Source organism: Somniosus microcephalus, chromosome 4 (genome assembly GCF_052327205.1).
Source record: "Somniosus microcephalus isolate GS21.2 chromosome 4, FLI_Smic_1.0, whole genome shotgun sequence".
Classification (NCBI taxonomy): domain Eukaryota; kingdom Metazoa; phylum Chordata; class Chondrichthyes; order Squaliformes; family Somniosidae; genus Somniosus; species Somniosus microcephalus.
In genome coordinates, this window is record NC_140990.1 from 11,017,200 (window position 1) to 11,025,158 (window position 7,959).

Here is a 7,959-nt window from a genome sequence, read left to right on the forward strand (position 1 = left end):
TCTTCTATGTTTCTTCTTTGTTTAATCTGAAGAACACATGAAAGGGGGGAGGGAGTCCCTTTAAATGTGGAGGAGGTGGGCATCCCTTTAAATGTAGAGGGGGTGGGTGTCCCTTTCATTGTGGAAGGGGTGGGTGTCCCTTTAAATGTGGAGGGGGTGGTTGTCCCTTTAAATGTGGAGGGGAGGGGGTGGATGTCCCTTTAAATGTGGAGGGGGTGGTTGTCCCTTTAAATGTGGAGGGGAGGGGGTGGATGTCCCTTTAAATGTGGAGGGGGTGGATGTCCCTTTAAATGTGGAGAGGCGGGGCCGCGCATGTTCATTCGGCCCCCTCACCACAACACGAGGCTGCCAGTGCGCCTGCGCGGGGCCTCCGGGTAGCAGATGGATGGCCGGGCCCGGGGAAGAGGCGGAATCAGCGGCCGGGGTAGAGTAAAGTGGGGAAGCGATTTAAATCGAGGTGACGGGGGGAGTGGAGAGCGAGATTATGAAGTAAACTACGAGAAAAACCAAACCTGAGAGGCGGGCGGGCGGGACCTCCGCAGACGCCGAACGGAGTGGATTGCGCTGCGTAGGGGGGGGCCGGAGTGAGCCGGAGCAATGTGATTCTGACTGACGGGAGCGCTGATCAATAGGAAGAGGGCTGAGCTGGGAGGACTGAACTGGGCGGCTTGGTCCTCCAACCAATGGTGGTGCGGCTAGGGGGCGGGACCTTCCTCCCCGGTGCTGGTGGGCTGGGAATAACAACAGAAAATGCTGGAAAAACTCAGCAGGCCCGGCAACATCCGTGGAGAGAAATTTGAGTTGATGTTTCGGGTTGAGACCCTTCTTCAAAACTGAAAATAAAAGAAAATAGATCGAAGGCAGTGCTGCGATCGAACAAAAGAACTAAAAGAGACAATAAAAGGTATTTGAACCCAGACGAGATGGTAATAGGCCGGTGGAGACAAAAGACAGCTGAGATTAGGTGTGAAGTGTACTGACAGGTAAGAGACAGCTGCCAGGTGGGAGAGAGAAAAGGAAAAGGAAAAGGGGGGGGGAAGGAAGACCCAAAACAAAGGTGTGGAAAAAATTATAAGTAATAGGGGCCGAGGTTATGATCTGAAATTGTTGAACTTGATATTGAGTCCAGAAGGCTGCAAAGTGCCTAATCGGAAGATGAGGTGCTGTTCCTCGAGTTTACGTTGAGCTTCTGTGGAACGATGCAAGAGGCCAAGGACGGTGAGGTCCGAGTGGGAATGGAGCGGTGAATTAAAATGACAGACGACCGGAAGACAATTTCAGATCATAACCTCGGCCCCTATTACCTTTTTACTTATAATTTTTTCCACCCCTTTGTTTTGGGTCTCTTTCCCCGCCCCCCCCCCGCCTTTCCTTTTGTTTCTCTCTCCCACCTGGCAGCTGTCTCTTACCTGTCAGTACACTTCACACCTAATCTCAGCTGCCTTTTGTCTCCCACTGGCCTATTACCATCTCGTCTGGGTTCGTATACCTTTTATTGTCTCTTTTAGTTCTTCTGTTCGATCGCAGCACTGCCTTCAATCTGTTTATTTTATTTTCAGTTTTGAAGAAGGGCCTCAACCCGAAACGTCAACTCAAATTTCTCTCCACGGATGTTGCCTGACCTGCTGAGTTTTTCCAGCATTTTCTGTTGCTTTTTTGGATTTCCAGCATCTGCAGTATATTGCTATCGTACTGGTGGGCTGGGGCCCAATTGTGACGCCATCAGAGGAAGAGGCCCATTCAGGTGGATGGAGGCCGGCCCGGGCCTCTCACTGACGGGAGCGCTGACCAATAGGAAGCGGGCTGAGCTGGGAGGACTGAACTGGGCGGCCTGGTCCTCCAACCAATGGCGGCGCGGCAAGGGGGCGGGGCCTCCTCTCCAGCTCAGGTGCGCTGGGGCCGATTGTGACGCGCTGTTCCCAGGTGAGAGCAGCACAGAGCTGGGGCTGGAATCTGGGAGAGGGGCCGTAGGCAGCGGGCCTGGCAAAGGGGCAGAAGCTTCACAATACAAGCTTCTTTCAAATGCAAAATTGTTTCCTACACACAGCCTTGGTCACTCTGCAAAAAAAACTGTTTAACAATTCATCATAACTCCCCTGCTTTAGGAGAGGCGTAGAGTGCAAAAGCAAGGAAGTTATGATGAAACTGTGTAAAAGACTGGAGTCAGCTGTGGCTCAGTGGATAGCAGAGTCTGAAGGTTGTGGGTTCAAGTCCCACTCCAGGGACGTGGGTTCAAATCCCGCTGCAGGGACTTGAGCACATAAAGCGAGGCTGACACTCCAGTGCAGTACTGAGGAAGTGCCGCACTGTCGGAGGGGCAGTACTCAGGGAGCGCTGCACTGTCGGAGGGGCAGTACTGAGGGAGTGCCGCACTGTCGGAGGATCAGTACTGAGGGAGTGCCGCAATGTCAGAGGGGCAGTACTGAGAGAGCGCCGCACTGTCGGAGGGGCAATACTGAGGGAGCGCCGCACTGTCGGAGGGGCAGTACTGGGGGAGCGCCGCACTGTTGGAGGGTCAGTACTGAGGGAGCGCCGCACAGTCGGAGGGGCAGTACTGAGGGAGAGCCGCACTGTCGGAAGGTCAGTACTGAGGGAGCGCCGCACTATCGGACGGACAATACCGAGGGAGCGCCGCACTGTCGGAGGGGCAGTACTGAGGGAGTGCTGCACTGTCAGAGGGGCAGTACTGAGGGAGCTCTGCACTGTCGGAGGGGCAGTACTGAGGGAGCTCTGCACTGTCGGAGGGGCAGTACTGAGGGAGCGCTGCTCCATCGGAGGGGCTGTACTGTGGGAGCGCCGCACTGTCGGAGGGGTGGTACTGAGGGAGTGCCGCATTGTCGGAGAGGCTGTACTGTGGAGCGCCGCACTGTCGGGGGAAGGAGTGCCACATTGTCAGAGGGGCACTAATGAAGGAGCGCTGCAGTATCAAGGTGCGGTCTTACGGATGAGATGTTAAACCAAGGTCCCCGTCTGCCCCCTCAGGTGGACGTAAAAGATCCCATGGTGCTATTTCGAAGAAGTTATCCCCGGTGTTTTGAGCCCAATATTTATCCCTCAATCAACATGATGAAGAAACAGATTATCTGGTCATTATCACATTGCTGTTTGTGGGAGCTTGCTGTGCGCAAATTGACTGCCACGTTTCCCACATTACAACAGTGACTACACTTCAAAAGTACTTCATTGGCTGTAAAGCGCTTTGGGACGTCTGGTGGTCATGAAAGGCGGTTAAGAAGGCAAATGCTATGCTGGCCTTCATTACAAGAGGATTTGAGTACAGGAGTAAAGAAGTCTTACTCCAATTATATCTTCTTCTTAGGCAGTCCCTCGGAACCGAGGATGACTTGCCTACACATTAAAAATGAGTTCTCAGGTGACTGATGAGTCCAATGCGGGACCTACAGTCTCTGTCACAGGTGGGGCAGACGGTGGTTGAAGGGGTGAACGGGTGGGGTGCTTGGGTTGATGTGCGCTCCTTGCGTTTGGCTTCCCCCTGCTTCCGGCGAAGAGACTCGAGGTGTTCGGCACCTTCCCGGATGCTTCTCCACTTTGTGCGGTCTTGGGCCAGGGATTCCCAGGTGTCAGTGGGGATGTTGCACGTTTTCAAGGAGGCTTTGAGGGTGTCCTTGAAGCGTTTCCCCTGCCCACCTGGGGCTCTCTTGCCGTGTCGGAGCTCTGAGTAGAGCGCTTGTTTTGGGAGTCTCGTACTGGGCATGCGGACAATGTGACCCATCCATCGGAGCTGAACAAGCATAGTCAAAGCTTCGATGCTGGGGATGTTGGCCTGTTTTGTCCTTGACAGTGGTCTCCAGTCGTTCACCCACCACTGACATTAGACTGATTGGCCTGTAGTTACCAGGTTTATCCCTCTCCCCTTTTTAAAACAGGGGTGTAACATTTGCTATGCTCCAGTCTTCTGGCACCAATCCCATATATCTGAGGGAGATTGAAAGATTGTGGTCAGAGCTTCTGCTATCTCCACCCTAGCTTCCCTCAGCAATCTAGGATGCATCGCATCTGGACCGGGTGACTTGTTAACTTTGAGTGATGACAACCTATTTAGCACCTCCTTTCTATCCATTTTTATCCAATTTCTCTACTCCCCCCTCCTCTACTGCGACATTAACTTCATCCTCTTTTGTGGAGACAGATGCAAAGTACTCATTCAGTACCTCAGCCACACCCTCTGCCTCCGTATATGATCATAATACAGTCAAGCAGAGTCAGCATGGTTTTATGAAACGGAAATCATGTTGACAAATTTGCTGGAGTTCTTTGATGATGCAACAAGCAGGCTGGATAAAGGAGAACCAGTGGATGTGGTGCATTTGGATTTCCAGAAGGCATTCGATAAGGTGCCACATAAAAGGTTACTGCACACGATAAGAGCTCATGAGGTTGAGGGTAATATATTAGCATGGATAGAGGATTGGCTAACGAACAGAAAACAGAGTCAGGATAAATGGGTCAAATGCAGGAAAGATGTTCTCGATGGCGGGGGAGTCCAGAACCAGGGGTCACAGTCTAAGGATAAGGGGTAAGCAATTTAGGACAGAGATGAGGAGGAATTTCTTCACCCAGAGAGTGGTGAACCTGTGGAATTCTCTACCACACAAGGCAGTTGAGGCCAATTCATTAAATATATTCAAGAAGGAGTTAGATATATTTCTTAAGGCTAAAGGGATCAAGGGATATGGGGAGAAGGCAGGGACAGGGCACTGAAGCAAATTATTATTTAAATGGAGAGAGATTACAAAATGCTGCAGTACAGAGTGACCTAGGGGTCCTTTTTCATGAAACACAAAAAGTTAGCATGCAGTTTTGGTCTCCTTATTTAAGGAGGGATATACTTGCATTGGAGGCAGTTCAGAGAAGGTTCACGAGATTGATTCCTGGGGTGAAGGGGTTGACTTATGAGGAAAGGTTGAGCAGGTTGGGCCGATACTCATTGGAGTTTAGAAGAATGAGAGGTGACCTTATTGAAACATATAAGATACTGAGGGGGCTCGACAAGGTAGATGCAGAGAGGATGTTTCCCCTCGTGGGGAAATCTAGAACTCGGGGGCACAGTTTCAGAATAATGGGTCGCCCTTTTAGAACTGAGATGAGGAGGAATTTCTTCTCTCAGAGGGTCGTAAATCTGTGGAATTCTCTGCCCCAGAGAGCTGTGGGGGCTGGGTCATTAAATACATTTAAGGTGGAGATAGACAGGTTTTTGAACAATAAGGGAGTGAAGGGTTATGGGGAGCGGGCAGGGAAATGGAGCTGAGCCCAAGATCAGATCAGCCATGATTTTATTGAATGGCGGAGCAGGCTCGAGGGGCCAAATGGCCGACTCCTGCTCCTATTTCTTATGTTCTTATGATGAGCTCCTATTTGGTCGCTAATCGGCCCCACCATTCCTTTAACTATCCTTTTACTTTTCATGTTTATAGAAGATTTTTTCCCTTTTATGTTACCCCCTAATCTTTTCTCATATTCTCTTTGCCCTTCTTATATCCTGTTTCAATTTCCCCCCGCACTCTCTGTATTCTACCTGGTTTTTGACTCTATTCTGTACCTGACATTTGTCGTAAACCTCCTTTTTCTGTTTTATTCTAACCTCTATATCCTTTGTCATCCAGGGAACTCTAGTTTTGGATGCCCCATCTTTCCTCCTTATGTGAATATGCTTGGTTTGTACCCGAACTATCTCAGCCTTGAAGGCCTGCCATTGGTCTTTCACTGTTTTCCTGGACAATCTTTGTTTCCAGTCCACCTGTGCTCGATCCCTTCTCAAATCACTGAAACTGGCTCTCTTCCAGCTGGGTATTTTCACCGTTGATTTTATTTTGTCCCTTTCCATAAGTACTTTAAACCTAATGATATTGTGATCACTGTTAACCAGATCCCTCCTGCCCCAGAACCGATGAGAGACCCTTTAAATGATCTGACTGTGCAAAGAGGTTTCAGAGCTCATCCCACCTGCTGAGTCACCAGCCTGTTCACACAGATCCTCAAAAAAGGAAGATGTTTTAGAAAGGCTGGCGGCACTAAAAGTTCGCAGCCATCTCAGAGCAGTGTCCCTTTAATTACAATCTCGCAAAACAAGGAGAATTACTGTCCCTTTAACTACCACAAATCCCTGTGTGGAGGAGAGGGGAGATAAAGTCTGTCCCAGTAACTGTCGCAGAACAGAATTAGCGACCCTGTCCCATAAGGGCTTGACCCTCCCCCACTCCCTGCTTTTCCTCAAGTGTTTCATTCTTAAAATTCTCATCCTTGTTTTCAAATCCCTCCATGGCCTCGCCCCTCCCTATCTCTGTAATCTCTTCCAGCCCCGACAACCTTCTGAGATATCTGCGCTTCTCTAATGCCTCTTGAGCATCCCCGATTTTAATCGCTCCACCATTGGTGGCCGTGCCTTCAGCTGCCTGGGCCCTAAGCTCTGGAATTCCTTCCCTAAACCTCTCCATCTCTCTACCTCTCCTTTAAGATGCTCCTTAAAACCTACTTCTTTGACCAAGCTTTTGGTCATCTGCCCGAATATCGCTTTATGTGGCTCGGTGTCAAATTTTGTTTTCTAACGCTCCTGTGAAGAGCCTTGGGACCTTTTACTACATTAAAGGTGCTTTATAAATACAAGTGGTTATTGTTTCCTGAAACTAATAACAAATTCCCCAGAGGGAAAAATATTGTATTTTTACTCCCAGATATTAAAAAGTTTGTGCCACAGAAGCATGAGGTTCATCTGCTTTTATTCGTGAATTTAAAAAGTCTGTATTGCAATCAGAGCCCGTGTGTTGTGAGCCAAAGAGCCTTGTGTCCAATGAGGGGAATAAAGGCCCACAGGCTCCCCTGGCCCCAGGCCCTGAACAAGGGACTGGAGAAACTCGCTGCCCTGTGGATCAGACAATCAGCTGGCGCAAGTCCTGCCCCTCAGGCTCCCCGATTGGTTGGAGGACCCGCCGCCAGCTCGCTCCTCCAGCCCTGCCCCGCTCACTCCCTATTGGTCGGAAGCTCCCATCAATCAGGCCCTGGGCCCGAGTCACATGTCCCTCACTGACTTTACAAAGAAAGCCCTGCGCAGTCGCCGGGCGGAGTTGCTGGTTGGCGGGAGCGGGAGATTAATAAACTGCAGGTAGACCGTGCCGCAAGGTTTATAAAGTTGGAGAACGGCCTCAGGCCCAAATGAGATCCCGCGGCCCGGTCTCTGTTACACCGGACGGCAGCTGTGAGGCTTTTTCTTGGTGACAGGCCCGGGTTGTGCGCCGCCATGTTGGTGGAGGAAAGACAGACCGGTTCCACCTGCAGCACGGCGCATACGCGGCCATCTTGGTACAGGAACAGAGAGTGGGCGTGGCTTCGGGGTCCCCGTGACCAGGAGAGACAATCATTGACTCATTGATTTTATTCTCACTCTGCACACAGCGGGTGTAGAACTGAACCCAACCAGAGTAGAGGGAGGAGGAAAACTGGGAGTGGAGGAAAGAAAAGTTGGAGATGGTGCGATGGGTTTGGATTTCAGCACAGGGAGGAGGGAGAGTGTGTGGGACGGGGATTTACAGCATTGGGGGAATGAGAGAGGAAAGAATGTTCCATAGAAACTAGAATTGTCTGTTCTGAATTTCTATCCTGTATTTACAGTGATGGCTTTTGTAAACTCCTTTTACAGGGTGTGAGAAGGGGAGGATTTGCAGACGGGAAACTCAAACCAAACATCACATCAAGATCTGACAGAGTCACTCAATTTATCAGGACCTGAATATCATTGACCTTTGATATGGAAGGACAAATGTTTGTTTGTTCTGTCTGTGGGAAAAGATTTCAAACATCCATGTGACTGGAAAACACACACCCGAGTGAGAGTGTTCCAGTGCACTGACTGTGGAAAGAGGTTTAACCAGTTACACAGCCTGAAAAAACATCGCACCATTCACAGCGGGGAGAAACTGTACACGTGTTCTGTGTGTGGACGAG

At 50.2% G+C, this 7,959-nt stretch overlaps 1 protein-coding gene across 1 annotated transcript in view; it reads left to right on the plus strand.

Moving 5' to 3' along the window:
* The window catches only part of LOC147118283 (uncharacterized), a 237,436-nt gene that overhangs the window by 196,705 nt on the left and 32,772 nt on the right, over positions 1-7,959 (plus strand). The window lies entirely within an intron of this gene.